At 49.4% G+C, this 18,165-nt stretch overlaps 1 non-coding gene across 1 annotated transcript; it reads right to left on the reverse strand.

Moving 5' to 3' along the window:
• Positions 1–16,650: 16,650 nt before the first annotated feature.
• On the reverse strand, positions 16,651–16,723 carry TRNAT-AGU (transfer RNA threonine (anticodon AGU)). The gene has a single exon. It is a non-coding gene; the product is annotated as a tRNA-Thr (tRNA).
• Between the last annotated feature and the right edge of the window lie 1,442 nt (positions 16,724–18,165).

Raw genomic sequence — 18,165 nt, forward strand, 5'->3', positions numbered from 1 at the left:
AAAATGTGAAATGCAGCAGTTGTTGAGGCTCTTTTAGCAAATATCAGAGGGAGAATTCATGGAGGTCTTGAAAACCTTAATGAAGATGTGTTCCTTTACATGCTAAAGACAGGAAACCCCTGCATAAGCAGAAACATAACAAATGTTCCCAAAGTTCAATATAATGCAGAGGTGCCTTCAGCACTCATCAAAGGTTTGGAAATTGTCCCCAAAATCAGAATGTTAGATGGGATTTGCTATGACAACCCCACATTCCTATGGAAAAAATCAAAATATATAAAATATTTAATGGCAAAAACGGCTGAGGGGAAAGCATTGGAATCTTGGTCATGCGAATAAGGGTTGCAAAACTCTTCTGTCATGAGACTGCAGCTCCCAGGGCTCATCCTGGGCTCAGTGGGGCCTGGTGTGTCCAGAACAGGAGAGAAGCATCCAGCTTTCCCAGCTGGAGTCCCCAGGGGCTGTGTCCCTCGGCCCCACTGCCCCTGGGGTCACAGGGGAGTCAGCAGGTGGCTGTGGGAGCCCTGTCTCTGATCCCTGGTGGAAACCACACCGTTGTATATTTTAACCTCCAGAGTAACCCACTTCTAATTAAAGCTCAGTCCCAAACTCTTCGTTATCCTAACCATGGGCTGCCTTCCCTGGGCCGTGTCCTGGGATGAGCAGTCTGAGAAGGGATAGGAACCAAAATTCCCCCTTCCCTCGTGCTCCAGGAGCCCCAGTGTGTGGGATAAAGCTGCCATAAAGGCAGGACAGGGAATGCAGGGTTTGAACATTCCCCACCGCAGTGCAGCTCTTCCCTCCCGTGCACACGCCTTGTCACTCTAATGGCAGCATCGTGTATTTTGATTTCTACTGGCTAATTGCTTCTTAACATTGTTATTCACAGAGAGTTGCTCTGCTTTGTTCTCATTTCAATGAAACCGAGACAATAAAATGTCAAGAAATACCAAAACAAAAGCAAACCTCCTGTAAATGAAGCATTTAGGTGGCATAGCTGACAGAAAAAAGATGGGGAATGTGCCATTATGGATTTAGTGTTGCTGTGAAATCACCTTCATTTCAAGTTGTAGTTTCTGTACTGTTTTCTGTTTGTTTGATTAATATTTTACAAATTCTGACAGAAAATGCATCCTGTAAAGTACAAAAAATAACATCCCTGGTAATAAACAGCCGACTGAGGCTTCTTTTCCCTGCTTTTACTGCAACTGAATAAAACAGCACTGACTAAACATCAAGAGGTGTTTTTTTTCTTTTCTTTTTTTTTTTTTAACACAGAAAAGTTGGATTTATATATGGAAGAGAGTTATTTCTAAAAACAATCTTTGGTTTTATTCATAAAGGCTTAGGCAGAGAATGGAAAATAGATTTAAATGATCAGATCTTTCCCCTGCCTTGCTTTGAATGGCTGGAAACCTGGGAAAGTGTCAGAGTGCTATAAACAAAACCGTGCTCTGTCTATCCTTCTTGTGCTCATAAAACAGAAATAGGGATTGCAAACAAAGCAACCTTACAGCCAGCACAGCTCCAAGCTGCTCATCAGGGATTTGGGGTTTCCTGGGTCACAGAAATTTCTGCTTCCTCCCCTCACTGGGAGTCCCAAATCAGGGGCATCAAGTGGAAATGCAGCTGCAGAGAGCCCCTGATGCAAATTCTCATCTCTCCCCGATCAGGAATCACAGTGTCTATGCCAAATAATAGCCCTAATTATAATTAGATTCAAACTGGACTCTTAAATCAGCCTGAGATTCTATTTAACAGTAATCTACTATAATGCAATGGTTAATCATATCTTACCTTAATACCAGCCTAATCCTTCAAATTATTTCAAATTTAATTCCAGCCCAAAGGCAATTATCTCTTGAAATTTAAAATCTAAGTCCTTGAGTTTAATCATCCCCATAGATATAACCCTAAAACTTATCTAAACCTACAGACACAAAGAAAAACCTAATTGTATATTTTAACCTCCAAAGTAACCCATTTCTAATTAAAGCTCAGTCCTAAACTCATCGTTATCCTAACCAAGATTAACTTCAACTGTAATCCCCCATCCTGATCTGCAATTCTCTAAATAAAAGGAAAATAGCAAAGGAGAAATCCTTTTTTTTCCCAGCTGCATATTGCACACAGACAAGGGAAAGATGTGGAGTTGGCTTTGGGGCCCAAAATGCTGGTGCCCACCTCGTGCCAGGGAGGGGAGGTGGAGGGAGACCCCACAGGCTACAGGACCCAGGCCACTGCTGGAGCTGCAGAAATAACTTTAGTTGGCAAAATGGATCTGTTTTTGGAGCTTTTCATAGCTCCTGCAGCTGTGGCTGCTGGAGGGCTCGCCAGCCCCAGTGATGGTTCACTGGCCAACTCTGCTCGGTCCAGAGCCACCAGCAGAGCCTCTGCCCGTGCCCGGGGGTCCCTGGTGTGCCCCTCCCTGCCCTGGCCCAGCCGAAGGAGCTCTCAGTGGGAGGAGAGCCCTGCCCAGCCCAGCAGGGAGTGCCCAGCCAGGGCTCCAGCCCAGGCAGGAGCACTGTGTGGAAAACCAGCTTCGCTCTCTTGTGAAAACGTAAAATTTAATAAAGGACAAGAGGAGGCAGAGATTTTACAGCTGGGTGCTTGGTATTCTGCTAAGAGCACACTTGCTGTTTTGGAAACACTCCTTCTATACTACTTCTATTGTATTAGTCTGTTGCATATTCATAAGCAATGATGTAGATTTAAACTTTTCCCCAAACTTGTTTGTATGTTCTAAGAACTGTTCAGTATGGCTTTTTCTTGGTCTGCTTTTTTAGAGCATGAATATTTCTTGCCAGTGGTTTTAGTCCATTCTTATTACCTCCAGTTTTGGGTTTTGGCCCATACTTTCTACTGATGGTGAATGTTGATAGCTGGTATATCAGTAGCAGGGGCTTAATCAAATGTTCATCAAATCTTATTGTAATTAAACAAGTATTCTTACACAAGCATACTTTTATAAGATATTTCACTGCTATGTCTAAGTTTATTTAACAACAGAAATAAAATAACTGTATCTTTATAGCAAACTTACTTTAATATTATACATATAACATTTATTTCAATATTTGCAAAAAGCCAATGCTATAATACGTATTTGTAACAACTGGAAAGCAGTGAGATTCCCATTTGGATGTTGATTTTCTGTCAGTTTTGAAGGAGGTAAATTCCAGCCTGCCTGGCTCTTGCTTTCCTGAACTACAACCCACAAGATCCAAATATTGGGATCGTCACCCTCAGCACCTCACTGGGGTCATACCCGGGGCCTTTCCAGTGCACGAATGATAAAACTCCATAAAACTCCCTTTTCCTCTCTCCTGCCTCCCCAGCAGCCTGGGCACGTGGATGTGGGCAGGGAAGCCCCCCCAGGAGCTGGGCTGGGTTAGGTGGGTCCTGCTGCTCTTCATCCCCCCTAGAGCTGCTGGGGATATGACTACAAAGAGAAAAATTGGAGCTGTCATTTGCTGGTGACCTGATTTTTTTGAGAGGGGAAGAAAAAAGATGTCATTCCACAATTAGTTGAAATAATTTTTTTAGCTGCAGGTATAATTTATTTGGCTCACTCTCATTTCTCATAAAGAAGGGAGGATATAGAATATTCCCCCCCCCCCCCCCAGGCATTCTGGGGTTTTATTTAATCCAGTGATTATAAAATCATAGAATCACAGACTGGTTTGGGTTGGAAGGGAGCTTAAAGTTCATCCAGTGCCATGGGCAGGGACACCTTTCCCTAGACCAGACTGCTCTGCGCCCTGGCCTTGGAAACTTTTGAAGAATCAAAAAAGAGAAGAAATTGAGCAAAAATTTGTTTGTTTCACAGACCAAACTTCCAGATTAAAGTGTGGAGCTCCCAGGGCTGCTGGTATCCACTGTGCCAACCATGACGTGATTGAAACCCATGACACATTCACCCAGATCACAAATTTGGCTTTAACAGGGTTGTCTCTTCAGGGAACAGACCCTGGGCTTTTCTTTCCTTTCCCATTTCCGTGTTTTCAGGACATTGCTTATGTTTTATTTTTCTGTGAAAGACTCTTTCTCCAGTATGACAATATTTTAATTAGCAAAAACGAGGGATCTTATGTAATTCTGTGACTTCTGGAGCTAAAGGTCAAACATTGCAGGAAAACATAAGCCTTGGCAGCACCTTTTGCTTGTTGAAGCTTTCCAGTTTCCAGCACTTCAGATAACAAATGAGTCTAAATAGGAAAAGCTGCTCCAAGTCCATTTGCTCTTTTTGTGCTTCTGTCCCTCCTCTGGAATTGCTCAAAGCTCTTCCTCGCAGTTCCTGGGGTGCTGTGGCCAGCTCTGGGGTCCCCAGCACAGGAAGGACATGGAGCTGTTGGAACAAGTCCAGAGGAGATCATGGAGATGATCAGAGGGAAGGAGGACCTCTTCCAGGAGGAAAGACTGAGGGAGTTGGGATTGTTCAGCCTGGAGAAGAGAGGGCTTGGGGAAAGCCTGAAGTCCCTTCTAAGACCTGAAGGGGCTCCAGGAGAGCTGGAGAGGGACTTGGGACAAGGCATGGAATGACAGGATAAGGGAGCAGGGATGGATGGGATATTGAGGGGGAATTGTTCCCTGGCAGGGTGGGCAGGCCTTGGCACAGGGTGCCAGAGCAGCTGTGGCTGCCCCTGGATCCCTGGCAGTGTCCCAGGCCAGGTTGGACATTGGGGTTTGGAGCAGCCTGGGACAGTGGGAGGTGTCCCTGCCATGGCAGGAGTGGCACTGGATGAGAGTTAAGGTCCTTTCCAACCCAACCCAGTCTTTGATACCATGATTCCAAAGCCGCCCTTGCAGCAGCACTGGACAAACCCACACAGTTCTTCCTTGACGCCACTCACTGAAGAGGCACCAAAGTCCCATCTATTCTCAGAGAAGGATCTGTGCACTTGGCCAATCTCTCTCTCCCTGTTATTCTTCTTTCCCAGCTGAGTAGGATTCACAGAACAGGACCTGGTGGACACAAACCTGAGCAGAAGCTGGCACTGTGTCACTGCCCCCAAGAAGATCAGGGGCACCTTGTGCTGCATTAGACAAAGCACTGCCATTAGTGAATCTCCAGTTGATTCTCCAGCTTGGGACACACTGGGATCTGGGCTCCTTCTTGTGCTGGGCTCCCTGGAACCTTCTTTCTGTGCCTTGTGACCCATCCCAGTGCCAGCCAGGGGCCATCACAGGGTGGCCATCACATTCACATCCCTCACTGCCATGAACTTCCAGCAGAACGGGGCAAAGGGGATATTCAGTGCCACGATTTTCATGGGTGTGTTCTGCAGTTTCTCCTGTCTGCCTCCTCAGCATCCCTCGGGGGCCCTTCCCACCCTCCATGACCTGTCTCATCCTGCAAAGCCAAGTGTCATGAATCACAGGAGAAATTCCCTCTCAGTGACATCCAGAGGGCTCCCAGCTGCCCCAAGGCTTTCCAGGGAGATGGAAGCAGTGTCCCAGAGCAGCCAGGTGTGGCCAGGCACGGCCAGGACACGTGGCCCTACAAGGGAGGCTGAGCTCTAAGGGGATGGGCACCCTGTTCCATCTCCTGCCTGGAGAGAGGCTGTTCCCTGTGCTGGGACTGATGGGACCGGGAGCCTGGTGCTGCAGGGAGGGGCAGGGCTGGCCCTCAGTGCAGGGAACAAAGCTGGTCTTGTGGGTGCCCAAAACCAGCAGCTGAAATGTCATCTGACACTAATCCTGCTTGTCACTGATCGCGTGCTTGGCTCTCCCAGAGCCCCAAGGTGTCCTCCCAGTGACCTGTCTGCAGCTGCTGGGTGCATTCCCTGGTGCCTGGATGGGGATCCCTCCAGCCATGGACATGGGGAAGGATCTGCTGGTGGAACTGGAGCAGGGCCCCGCTGCTCCTGTCAGAGCTGATGGAAAGCTGCTGCCTTCTGCAGCTTCCACAGCAGCTGCTCCCTCAGCTGCAGCAAGAGAGAGGGGAAGAAAAATGACAAAAAAAAAATAGAGGTGAAGGTGACAGGAGTGGGTTCAGCCAAACTCCAGTAGCAGGAGCTGCTGAAGATGCTGTGGGATCCCAGGAGTGGGAGCTTTGGAGTTCAGAAGAGGATGGGTGTGGAAGTGACCTGGTTCTGAAATGAAAGAGAAAATGGAATGGGACATGTGGGTGGCCTATAAGGTGATTCAGTAAAAACCCAGTGCAGTGTGAACACTGAAATCCTGGAGTGCATCCACCACATGTGGACAGTGTCACTGTCACAGCACTGCAAGCACAGCCCTGGGCAGATGCTCTGCCCTAGGGACTCACAGCACCTCTGAAGGACCAGCTTTGGGAAGGACCTCTGCAGGGCTCCAGTCCAGCCTCAGGAATCCCGACACTGCAACCTTGCACAGACCTTTCCCTGGCCAAGCCTCAAGAGCAGCCACCTCTCAGCTGACATCCGAGTCCTGGTCCTGCTGAGCTCTCTCCAGAGGTGCCTCACACTCTGTGGGACCAGGCCTGGCCACCCGTGCCCAGCTCTGGCACTTCTTCGTCCTGCAGGATGCACCTGGCAAATCCTTTCCCACACATTATTTTGCCTTTGCCACTGCCCAGCAGCCTGGAAAAGGGCTGGAGGCCTCATGGCATTTTCTTGCTAAGGAATTCTTGGCCAGTGACATCCTCCCCCCCGCTGCCAGCACAATGTGGGGAAGGGAGGCAGGTGCTGCTTCAGCCTGAAGGGCTGAGCAACAGGAAACTCCCACAGGGCTTTCCAGGATGTAATGCCAGGAAATGGGGCTGCCAGGCACCTGGCTCCTGCCTCCCAGCACTCGGATCACCCAAAGCCAGCTCCCTCACTGCCCCGGGCTGCTGCATCCCTCTCGTGGCTCCTTGCAGCCCCTTCTCACTCACCTCCCACTTCCCTAACGAGGTTCCTGTGAGTTGCTCTGTGTGGCCACAAATTTCTAGGATTTTTCATTGCTTCATTCCCCCATGCTCAGGGGAAGGGGTCAGCAATGCCTGTAAATAATTGGAAAAGATAAGGAGCTGCTTTTCCCTGCTCCCACTGTGCCCTGCACAGCCTCGGGCAGGATCCTCACTTGAATGCCTCTCACAGCCACCTACAGATCAGGTGGATCTTTCTCTGAAGACAACTGAGCTTCTTGGAGCATCTGTTGTCATGAAGGAATTAAGGATGTCCAAAAGGCTGAACTGATCACTGAATTTTGACTTCAGTGTGGTCACTTGTGCTGCACATTCTGTGTTTTGTGGCTGCCTCAGGTACCTGCTGCAGCTCCCACAGCCCTCCTGCCACACATGGGTGTTCATCACTGGGAAAGCTTTGGGTTACTTCAGTGGAACACTTTTGCTTTTGGTTTTCTTGCTCCACATCACTGAGTTACACTCGGCCCATCCTGGGGTGTGAAACCCCAGCTCCTGCTCTGTTCGTTTTCCCTGTGATGCTCCTCACCCCCAGCATCCCAACACTGCCCAGGGAGTTGTGGGGAAGTGCAGGTGCACAGCCCACTCCTTCCAGCCTGGAAACCTTGGATGTTTTTAGCTCAACCTTAGCTGTGATTCAGGATTGTGGGGCAAGAGGTGAACAGCAGGGGAGGGAATGAAATCCCAAATCCCTGAACTCCCTGTGGTCTGCAGAGAGAGGTGACACCTTTCCAGCTGAACTGGTTCTGTGAGGACACTGCTCAGGAGTTACAGACTGGGAAAATGAAGAGGAAAAACCCTGCAGGTGCTACAGGGCTCTTTGGCAGCTCTTTTCTTATGTAGTGCTCATAAATCTTTTCCCTTCTCCAGTTGATGCTCAAGCTGAGTCAGTCCCAAAGCTGCACTTGTTGTTTGGTGCAGATCCACGTCCCCACAGGTGCTGTGGTGGGTCTTGGGCATAACCCAGTGACCCCAGCAGGATTTTACAGCCTCAGGCATTTTACAAGCCTTTGAATCAGAGCCTGCATCCCTAAATTCTTCTGGGAACTCAAATCTGAGTGTTGCCTCAATTCCCCCTCAAAGCACAGCTCTCAGGGGGTCAGAAATGTGGCCATGGTGCTCCTGGCTGGCAATGCTGTCACAGCTGCTGAGGTCTGTCCTTGGTCCTCACTTGGACCATTCCCTGTCTCACCTTCCCTGTTCCTCCCTGGATCACTCCCTGCCTCAATTTCCCTGTTCCTCCCTGGATCACTCCCTGCCTCAATTTCCCTGTTCCTCCCTGGATCACTCCCTGCCTCACCTTCCCCGAGCTCAGGGTCTTTACTGCCAAACTGGGTCTGTCCAGGTGAGAAATTCCTGGTGTTCTCCTGCCCTCAATCTCCAGCCCATGGAACAGCAGTGGGTGCCAGCTGCGTGCCATTTGCCCCTCCACCCTCTTGTGCACCCAAATCTAACCCTTGCCTTTTATTTCCAGACACTTGGATGAGTATTTCTGAAGTTTAATGTAGTAAACGCTCCTGATCTTTGCATTCAACACCAACTCCTTCCCCCGTGAAATTTCAAGGAGATCCTGTTTGTACTCCAGGTGGGGAATGTGTAAAACCAGCACTTTCTAGTGTGAGTGACTACCTCAGTGTTTGATTAATTTTCTATTTCTGAAGCTCTGATGACACTGATGGTTGGAAGCCCCAGAGGAGAGCTGCGGTACAGGAGAAAATAGAAGCTGCAGAACAGAGTGTAGCTTAAATTAGTGGGACCAGAAGGAAAGGACTAAAAACCAGGGTTTGTCATCAGAATATATCAATGCTCTCTCACCTTGCAGGAAGGACATGGCCTTGTCCCAAAGTCAAAAGGCAAAAGAGAGTGTCCAGCAGCACAGAAGGAATTGTGCCTGAACCGCCAGCAACACTTCCATGGAAACATCTTCCCACAAGTTCAGAGGCCCCACAACATCAAATCCAACAGTGCTTGGCACAGCTGGGCCTATGGACCATGACAGAGTCCAGCAGGGGAAAGTGTTACTGGAATCAGGAATGGCTCCAGTGCAGAAGAGATTCTGGACAACATCCAGGGGCTGGACGAGGTTCAGGGCTGAACTCAGGGCTATAATGAGGATAAAATTCACCTTGGGGCACAGGCTCAGGATGCACAATGTGTGCACTCAGCAGAGCAAAGCCCAGCCCAGGGAAAGGGCTGCAGCCTCTCAGGCTGTGCTGGCGGGCGCCAGCTGAGCCCCAGCCCTGGGGCTGCAAAAGGGGTGAAATGGAGCCAAGGCTGCTTTTTGGCATCTGCTCCCTGGGGCCAGGGGCTGAATTTGCCATTAATGTTCCATGAAATATAAAACAAGAGTTGAGGTCGTCTCTGGACCTCATTAACACTTTGAAAAGCCAAGGGGAATATCACATTTGACTGCGGGGCCAGCACAAGTCAGCAGAGAATCTAACATTTCAGTTCCCACTCTGAAAAGCCCAACAGCTTTGTTTAAATTCTGAGTGCCCATTCCAAAATCAACGGAGACAACCAGTTACTGTGACAAAAAAGGGCATTGCCAATGGAACCCACTGAAAGGTTCATTCTGTTCTCTTTGGGGATATTCACTCTCTTTTGTTTATGCTCAGTCTATGAATTTCATGTCAGAAAAGGAACTCCTTGAAACGGATCCTTTAACTTCTCAATGCTCCACTTTCACATGTGGTCTCAGCCTTGGGAAGGACATGGGATGGATCCTGGGCCGATGTGGCCACATGACTGCTAGTAACAAAATAATTCCACTGCTTTCCCCCAGCAGCTGCACAGTCACAGACAATTGTGTCTGAATCAGGAAGTTCCTGAATGGTTCCCAGGAAAATTCCCCGTGCAAACACAACCTGACTCATTCCTAGTACGTGCTTTCCTTCCCCTGGCAGCACTGGGATGGACACCCCTGTGATATGTGGGTGTCCTGCAAATCCCCAAGCACGGAGAGCAGCTTGTGTGTGCTCAGGGCTGGGGAAGCCTTCCCTACAGCTGGGCTGGGCTGTGTCCCTGCACCTTGGCTCCTGCTGCTCCCACTGCTGGGGAGGGGGAGGGAGAGGAACAAGGGAAAATAAAAGCAAACATACACCTTGAGTAGCTCTGCCTTCCTGAGAGAGGAAACACAAGGCTCATTGAGAGAGAAAGCCAATTTCAGGCTCCTTAATCATCCTCTGGGCTCATTGTTCAGGTGTGATACTGGTGATGAACTGGGGAATTACAGCTGTGGGTGTGCTGGAAACCCAACTGGGGACTGGGACTCATAATTCCCCTCCAGTCCCCACAAACTCTTGAAACGCTTTGGTTACAGCAGCTGAGAAAACAAAACAAAACAAAACAAAACTCACTTCACCTCCATCCTGAGCGGAAGCAGCAGAGTTCCCTGGCACTGGGAGATGCTTTTGTGAAACCGGCTCTACAAGGAAGCAAACGGCCCGACTGTGAAGGAAAGCTGTGGGAAGGTTTAGTTTGGACCCATCATCAGCCTGACTCTTGGACTCGAAGCCAAAGGACTCTCTGTGGGTTTGCTGGATGTTTTCCAGGGAGCCCGAGGCAGCTTTGCCGGAGCTCCGCTCTTCCAGCGGATCCAGGTGCTGCCCTCTCACGGCCCCCAGGCTGATCCAGCGCAGGGGAGCACACTGCAGCCTTCCGACAGTCAGCTTTGATGCTGGTGCTGCTGCTCTGGCTCTCTGGGACTGTGGATAACCGGGAAGGCGTTGCCCAGAGGGGACAAGACTCGCGGAGCTCCTGGGCAGCGGGGCGAGGCTTTCCCTGCACCTGCCTGCCCTGGGAGGAGAACTGGTGGAGGACTGATAGCTGAGTGATGTGGGACCAACGGGGGACTGAGGCCTCCTGGTGGTCCCAGGCAAGCCCAGCGGCAGTGTGGGGATGGTCTGTGCACCTGCCACAGCCAGCAAGGGCTCCTGGGGCTCGGAGGCCTGGGGAAATCCCAGCGGAAACCTGGGACTTGCACGGGTCATCAACCGGGAACGCTCAGAAAGGAGAGTCCGAGCAAAGGGGCAGGAGGCAAAGTCTGGGAAGTGGGGAAAGGGGAAAGGGGAAAGGCAGAGGGGATTCAGGGCTATGGAGTGCCCAGACAGGAACAACAGGAGTGGTGGGTAGCTCTGGGCACCACAGGGTAACAACTAAAGATGTTAGAAAGTGTTCAGAGGAGGGACATGGGGATGGGAAAGGATCTCGAGGGGAAGCCAGTGAGGAGCTGCTGAGGGCACTGGGATTGTCCAGCTAGAGCAGGAGACTGAGGGCAGAGCTCACCAGGGGCTGCAGCTCCCATCTCTGCTCTGGGACAGGGCCAGGTCAGGCTGGAGAGCAGGAAAGGTTCTTCCCCCAGAGGGTGCTGGCACTGCCCAGGCTCCCCAGGGAATGGGCACGGCCCCGAGGCTGCCAGAGCTCCAGGAGCGTTTGGCCAGCGCTGCCAGGGATGCCCAGGGTGGGGTTGTTGGGGGGTCTGGGCAGGGCCAGGGCTGGATTCAGGATCCTTGTGGGTCCCTCCCAGCTCAGGAGATTCCATGATTCTCTTGGTTATCAAAACTGGAACCCATTGGAGAATTGTTGAAAGCTTCAACTCTGAAAAGACTCAGACACAGCTGGGACCAGGTGAGAAGGGAAGAACCAAGCCAGTGTGAACCTGACCCCTGGCTAATGAAACCCCCCAGCCCAGGACTTGGTGAGGCCCTGCTGGGTTTGGCAGAGTGCAGGGGTGGGGCTGTGCTCTCTCCATCCTGTTTCCCCCCAGGAAAGTGTGGAGGTACTGATAACTGTGAGCCTTGACACAGAGGCAGTCAAGACAAGGACTTGTCCCTCTGCTTTGACATCCCCCAGCAGCAGTGCAGGTAGGACAGGCCACCAGCACTGTCACCTGGAGATGCATGGGGACAAAAACTGTTCTCTGAGTTAAAAATGCTGTAGGAAATGGTCCTGTGGAGGTGGTCCTGCGAGTGCAACTGATGCTGTTGTGCACTGAAGTCCGTGATGGTGACAGAAATGTGGTTGTGGCTGGGATGGTGCAGAGATATTTCATCAGGGTAGTTGTATCAATGCCAAAATATTTAACAGCTGGGCCCAGAAGTAATTGTCATTTCTGGTGTGAGACAGTTGTGGAATGAGCAAATTAATCACAGCCAGGGCCATCTCTGGACTTTGCCCTTCTGCTTTTTGCAAAGTGTCACCCCCAGGGGCTCTGGGCTGAGCTGCTGTGCTGGCAATGGGCAGCAGCATTGAGGGCATTGTGCTCTGTGCCTCCTCTGCTCCTGCAAGGCTTGGGTTAAGCCAGGCCCATCTGACACAGGAGATTGAAAAGAATTGAAGGAAAACAAAGAGAAATTCTAAGCTTTCCTCAGAAACCTATTAAAGTCCCTGTCATTTGCTCGGAACACATGGAATAGCCTTTATTACAGACATTTTGCTGAGCACAAAAGCTACTTTCAATAACACAGGAAGGGAAAAATCATTACAAACTTGCAAGAATCAAGGACCATCTTGCAGAATCTCTTTGTCATGAAACAAATTATGAAAGGCTATAAATAGATGACCATTATTAGAACAAGGAGCTCTCTAACTGGGCTCTCTGTGCAGGGAATGAACTGCTTCCCTCCCAGCCAGGGGGAGCTGAGGCAATCAGCAGGTACGTCATAGGCTCTCCAGGGTGCAGCAGAAAGCAGAATTAAAGTCCTTGCCTCCTGCTTCTGAAACTGGGAGAAGCATTTGGAGACACAAGTTACTTAAAAGTAAAATAAAAATACACAAAATACACACAGGTACTCACCCACCACAGGATGGGGCTGAACTTAGTCAAAGTCACACCTGGAGATGTCCAAGGCCAGGCTTGGAGCAACCTGGGATAGTGGAAGGTGTCCCTGCTCATGGCAGGGGGGTGGAATGAGATAAAATTTAAGGTCCCTCCCAACCCAAACCATCCCAGGATTGTGTGATTCCACGGTGCCACTGCTGAACAGAGCACAGGACAGGAGCTCTGTGCTCACGGAGTCTGGCTGTACTGTCCAGCTCCTCCATGACCTCTTGGTTCCCTTTCTCACTTCTCAGGGGGTTTCCTCCTCCTTGACTGCTTGAAAAAATGACTCCTCTGATTTTTATTTTTTTTTTTTTATTCCAGCCTAACATATTCATTCCTGCTCATTAAAATAGTTCTTTCTCCTTCTGGCTGTTTACTCCTGTGGTATTTCTATGAGTTACTCATATCTACTTTTAGCCTTCCTGTGGACAGACTAAACATAATAAACTTCTTCCATCCCCCCCTCTAAGGCAGACCTGCCATTCCTGTGCCATTCCTCCTGGCAGATTCCTGGATCTGCCCTTCAGTTCTATTTGCATGGCAGGGTGCCCGGGTGAAACTGGGCATGGCTGGCTTTCTAAAGCTGGGTTCAATTGGCACCAACTGCTTTTTATAGTTTGGTTAAATTGGCAGTAACTACAACAATCCCGTGTTCTTTCCCAGGTTTTTAATGGAGTTATGGCCTGCAGGAATGAGGATGTTTACTTATATTCCAACTGTCCTGGGCAGGTCAGTGCTCCCTGGCTGAGTCCAGGAGAATCAGAATGCCATCATTAAATCCTGAGGGCCCTGCTGTGGAAAAGACAAGATATGGAAATTTTCCAGGATATGGAAATTTTAAGGGTGAGCAGCACAGTCAGGGAGAGACTGAGAGCTGCAGGATTTCCAGAACAGGGAGTTGTGCAAAGGAAGAGTCTTGAAAAGCTGCTTTGAGACATTTTTGCCAGCGCTGTTACCTGTCCATGGGATCTCTTATCCCCGTGGGAACTGCTGCTTTGGGGCTTTCTCCTTGAACAGGGCATGATCCTTTCCAAACACTCACGGAGCAGTGTTTGGGATGTGGTGATAATTGATAATATTTCCATTCTGAGCTGCTGTGTCCAGCACAGAGCTGAGCTTTGCTGGCTGCCAGGGCTGCTGTGCTTGCAAGAGGCTCCCACATTCCAAAGGAATGGACACTCAAATGAGCCACCAGGATTTTCAGTGCTTCTGGGAAGGTGCCATGGAAGTCTTGGGGAGCAGCAGGACCATGTTCACATCACTTTGCACCAAGGCTTTGCAGAAATCCTCTTGGATGTGAGTGGAAGATGGGCACAGATGTCTGTGTGGATGCTGTGCAGCTCCCTGTTCCTGGCACACTGGAACATGCAGCTGGTATTTCATATTTTTTCATATTATTTCAGAAACATTTCCTATTTGCTTTTTAAAATGTTGTTGTTAAACCCACAATATCTTGTTTGGAACAATGGATTGATCATATTCAGGAGAACTGGAAAATGGATACATTTGAGTGGTTTTTTCCCCACTCTGAATTCTGCAGTCCTACCAACTTTATTAATTTTTTTTTTCTGTGGCTGAAGCTACAAAGCTGCCCTTTGATCCCTGTGTATGTTAGTTTTAACATTAGTGTCAATTGTATTTCTAAGACCAAAACCTCTTTAAACATGGGAACATTTTCACTGGCTCTGGCTCAAGGCTTCCCTTCCTGGATTAAACTATTTATTGTTTCCCACATGTCTTAAGAAATGGATTAGTTGAGGCATTTGTGGCCTTTCATAGGACTGACATGGAGGCAGAAATGCAGCTCTGAAACACAGTCCTTGGATTGGGGCACCTTCATGGTGCAATGCTGCTGGGCCACAAAGCTCACTGGGAAAAAATGATTTTTCTGTCCAGCTTGATGGAACCCTTGGAAGGAGACCCGGGAACTAAAAGTATTCCAGAGAACTGCACAGAGGCCAGGATGGCTATAAAAATAGAAATTATATTCTGAAGTTGTGAGGAGAATATCAAAAGCAAGTTTTCATTGATAGACGGGAAGACACCTCTAAATATCCCTAAACAAAGCAATAAAAGCCCATCTGGGCGTGGATTGGGCAGGTCACAACCTTGGCCCTGAACAAACCCACAGGGGACCAGCCTGGTCCCATCCCTGGGCAGAGCTGCATGACCTTCCCACACCTCTGAACGTCTCTGTAGCATTTCCATCCCACAGGTAACAAAGACCGAGGAGTCCTGTGACCTCCTGAGTTGGGATGGATCCACAAGGATCGAGTCCAGCCCTGTCCCTGCCCAGACCCCCCAACAACCCCACCCTGGGCATCCCTGGCAGCGCTGGCCAAACGCTCCTGGAGCTCTGGCAGCCTCGGGGCCGTGCCCATTCCCTGGGGACAATAAAGAGGTGCCCTCCCTGCCTCCCACATCTACCTGGGCATCAGGATTTGGATATAAAGCACTCCACCCTCTGTCCCCCTCTAGTCAAGCTCTGTCTTTGAAAGAGGAAACGATGGGTGATGGATACAAAGGGATTCCAGGTCCCCTGGTAAAAGTCATCTTTGCCACAGGCCTATGCTCAACAAGCAGAATCAGAGAGTTTGGGCTCTGCATTGCAGCAGGGTCAGTGGGAGAGGAGCTCTGGCATTGATATCAGAGATGAACAATTCAGCAAAACACATCCTGAGCATTTGTCCTCTTTGCAGAGAAAAGAAAGACATTAATTTTTCAGAGGATCATTTCCATCCCCACCAGGCTCAGCTAAGCTGAACCCATAAGCCTGATTGTAAAAGTGAACTTGAACCACAAAGATATTTTGGGTCTTGCTCTGTGGTCTCCTCTGAAAGCCAAATAAAGAGATAAAGCTGGAATGAGGGACAGGGGGAAGCTAGGTAGAGCCACAACAGCCTGGAGAGAAATTCCCTTTTAGTAAAACCCATCTGTCCATTTTCCAGGACCTGGGGTTACAATAACAGTAACTTGTGCTCATTTATTAATTGCAGATTAATTGGAACCCTGCTGGCTTCTGTTTCTTTGTCCTTACTGGGATATATGCAGAGGAAAGCAGGGGAATTCCTGCAGGTCACTTCCCATGGGGAGGAAACACATCAACCCTCCAAAGCTCACGTTTTTGGAACAGAGCTGGAAGGAATTAGACTGGGGAGAGGCAAACAAAGCCCCATGTCCCTCATGCCACCCTGTATCCCCCTCCACAAGAAAAAAACGTCTTTCTGGCTTTTGAGCCTTCCTTCCCTCAGATGGAAAAGTCTCTTTTGAAATTCAGAAATTACCTTTTCCATCACTGGTTTGGCTCATTTGAACTCAATATAGGGAGTCTACTGGAAAATGAATAGGGAAAAGAGATGTGCAAAGAAAGAGGAGGAAATCCCATAAATCTGGACAGCAATTCATGGAATTCAAGATGTAAAATAGGTTAATTCTTACCTATTACTTTATTCTTAGAAATTATCACTTTCCAGTCCCCCCAGCAGGGTTCTGTAGATGATTGATGTTACTGCTCGTCCACAAACCAAATTTATAATGTTTTCAGCCAGCTCTGCAATTACTGAGCCCTGGAGCCATAATTTGATCCTCCTGCTGCTGTCTGAAGAGATGAACCAGCTCGGACTGTAAATACCTGGCAGCCATTCCAGCTTTGTCCATCAATGACCCCCACAAAGTCTGCAGGGTCCCAAAGGCTCCAAATCCCATTACTGGATGTTCCCCCTCTCCGATTGGTGTGCATTAAATATATTTCAAGGGCACAACTCTGACCACTGCTGGTTTCTCTGCTTCTCATTGCCTGTTGTTTGGTGTAAGTGCTGGGGTTATGTTTGCATTTCACTTAGGCTGAGGTGGGTGCTCCAAAAAACAACATCAGGAACACTTTGGGAATAAACAGGAAGATAAAGCAGTGAGGTCTCTGCAGGAGGTACAGGCCCTCCCCAGGCTCCAGTGAGATTTGAACTCACGACCCCTGGTTTACTAGACCAGTGCTCTAACCCCTGAGCTATGGAGCCTCTGAAATTTGGGTGCTTTTGCCTCTGCAAACATTTCATATCATAATCCTCTTGTAATTCTGGTGTGAAATGGCCCTGGCACTGCTGGAATGTGCTGCTCCAAGGATTTTCAATTCTCTTTCCAAATGGCACCAAAACCCATCAGAGACACAAAACCACCACCACAAGGTGAACCCAAAGCTGGAATTTACTCTCCTTCAGCTCATCCTTGTCAGGACATCATGATGGATGATCTCCTTTTCCCCAGCCCAGCAGCTTGAGAAGTTCACAAAGAAATGATGATATTGGGGCTCTTCATAGTTATTGCACTTATTTAGCAAAAAGGGAAAGAAACAGGGGCCACAAAGATGCTCCAAAAGCTGGAGCCCCTCTCATATGAGGAAATGCTGAGAGAATTAGGATTATTCAGTGAAAAGAGAAGGGAAGGGAAGGGAAGGGAAGGGAAGGGAAGGGAAGGGAAGGGAAGGGAAGGGAAGGGAAGGGAAGGGAAGGGAAGGGAAGGGAAGGGAAGGGAAGGGAAGGGAAGGGAAGGGAAGGGAAGGGAAGGGAAGGGAAGGGAAGGGAAGGGAAGGGAAGGGAAGAGAAGAGAAGAGAAGAGAAGAGAAGAGAAGAGAAGAGAAGAGAAGAGAAGAGAAGAGAAGAGAAGAGAAGAGAAGAGAAGAGAAGAGAAGAGAAGAGAAGAGAAGAGAAGAGAAGAGAAAGCCCCAAGGTGACTTTATTGTAGCCTTTCAGTACCTGAAGGGCCTCCAAGAGAAATGGAAAGGGACTTTTCATAAGGATATGGAGGGACAGAACAAGGGGAATGGCTTCCCACAGCCAGAGGGCAGGGATGGATGGGAGATTGGGAATTAGGAATTGTTCCCTGGGAGGGTGGGCAGGCCCTGGCACAGGGTGCCCAGAGCAGCTGTGGCTGCCCCTGGATCCCTGGCAGTGCCCAAGGCCAGGCTGGACAGGGCTGGGAGTGACCTGGGACAGTGGGAGGTGCCCCTGCCATGGCAGGGGTAGAACGAGATGGGCTTTAATGTCCTTTGCACCCCAAACCAGTCTGGGATTCTCTCATATCCCACTGCGCCCCACTGGAAATCAGCTGTGTATTTATTTTCTCCCTCTCAACTCTTCACATTTGTCACTCCCTCCTTAGGGGTCCATGTTTTGTTCCTTCCTGCTGCTTCATCCTCCCCTTGAGAGCCCTTCAGATGCCACCTCCAGGCTGAGTCTGATGGACTGTGGGCTGAGCACTCCCCAGGCTGAGCTTCCAGCGGGGCTGAAAGTGTCACAAAAGTGGGGTGAATATGGAGAAAGTAAGAATCACAGAGAACAGAAGTTTGGATTTAGCATTTGGCCAATGAGAACCCCTGTGATGCCCAGGAATATTGGTGTAGAATTGTTCAGTGTGGGCAGTGCCAGAGTGATTGGGAGACTCCTCCTGTAGATCCCCCACT

The sequence above is a fragment of the Vidua macroura genome, chromosome 21, assembly GCF_024509145.1.
Source record: "Vidua macroura isolate BioBank_ID:100142 chromosome 21, ASM2450914v1, whole genome shotgun sequence".
Taxonomy (NCBI): domain Eukaryota; kingdom Metazoa; phylum Chordata; class Aves; order Passeriformes; family Viduidae; genus Vidua; species Vidua macroura.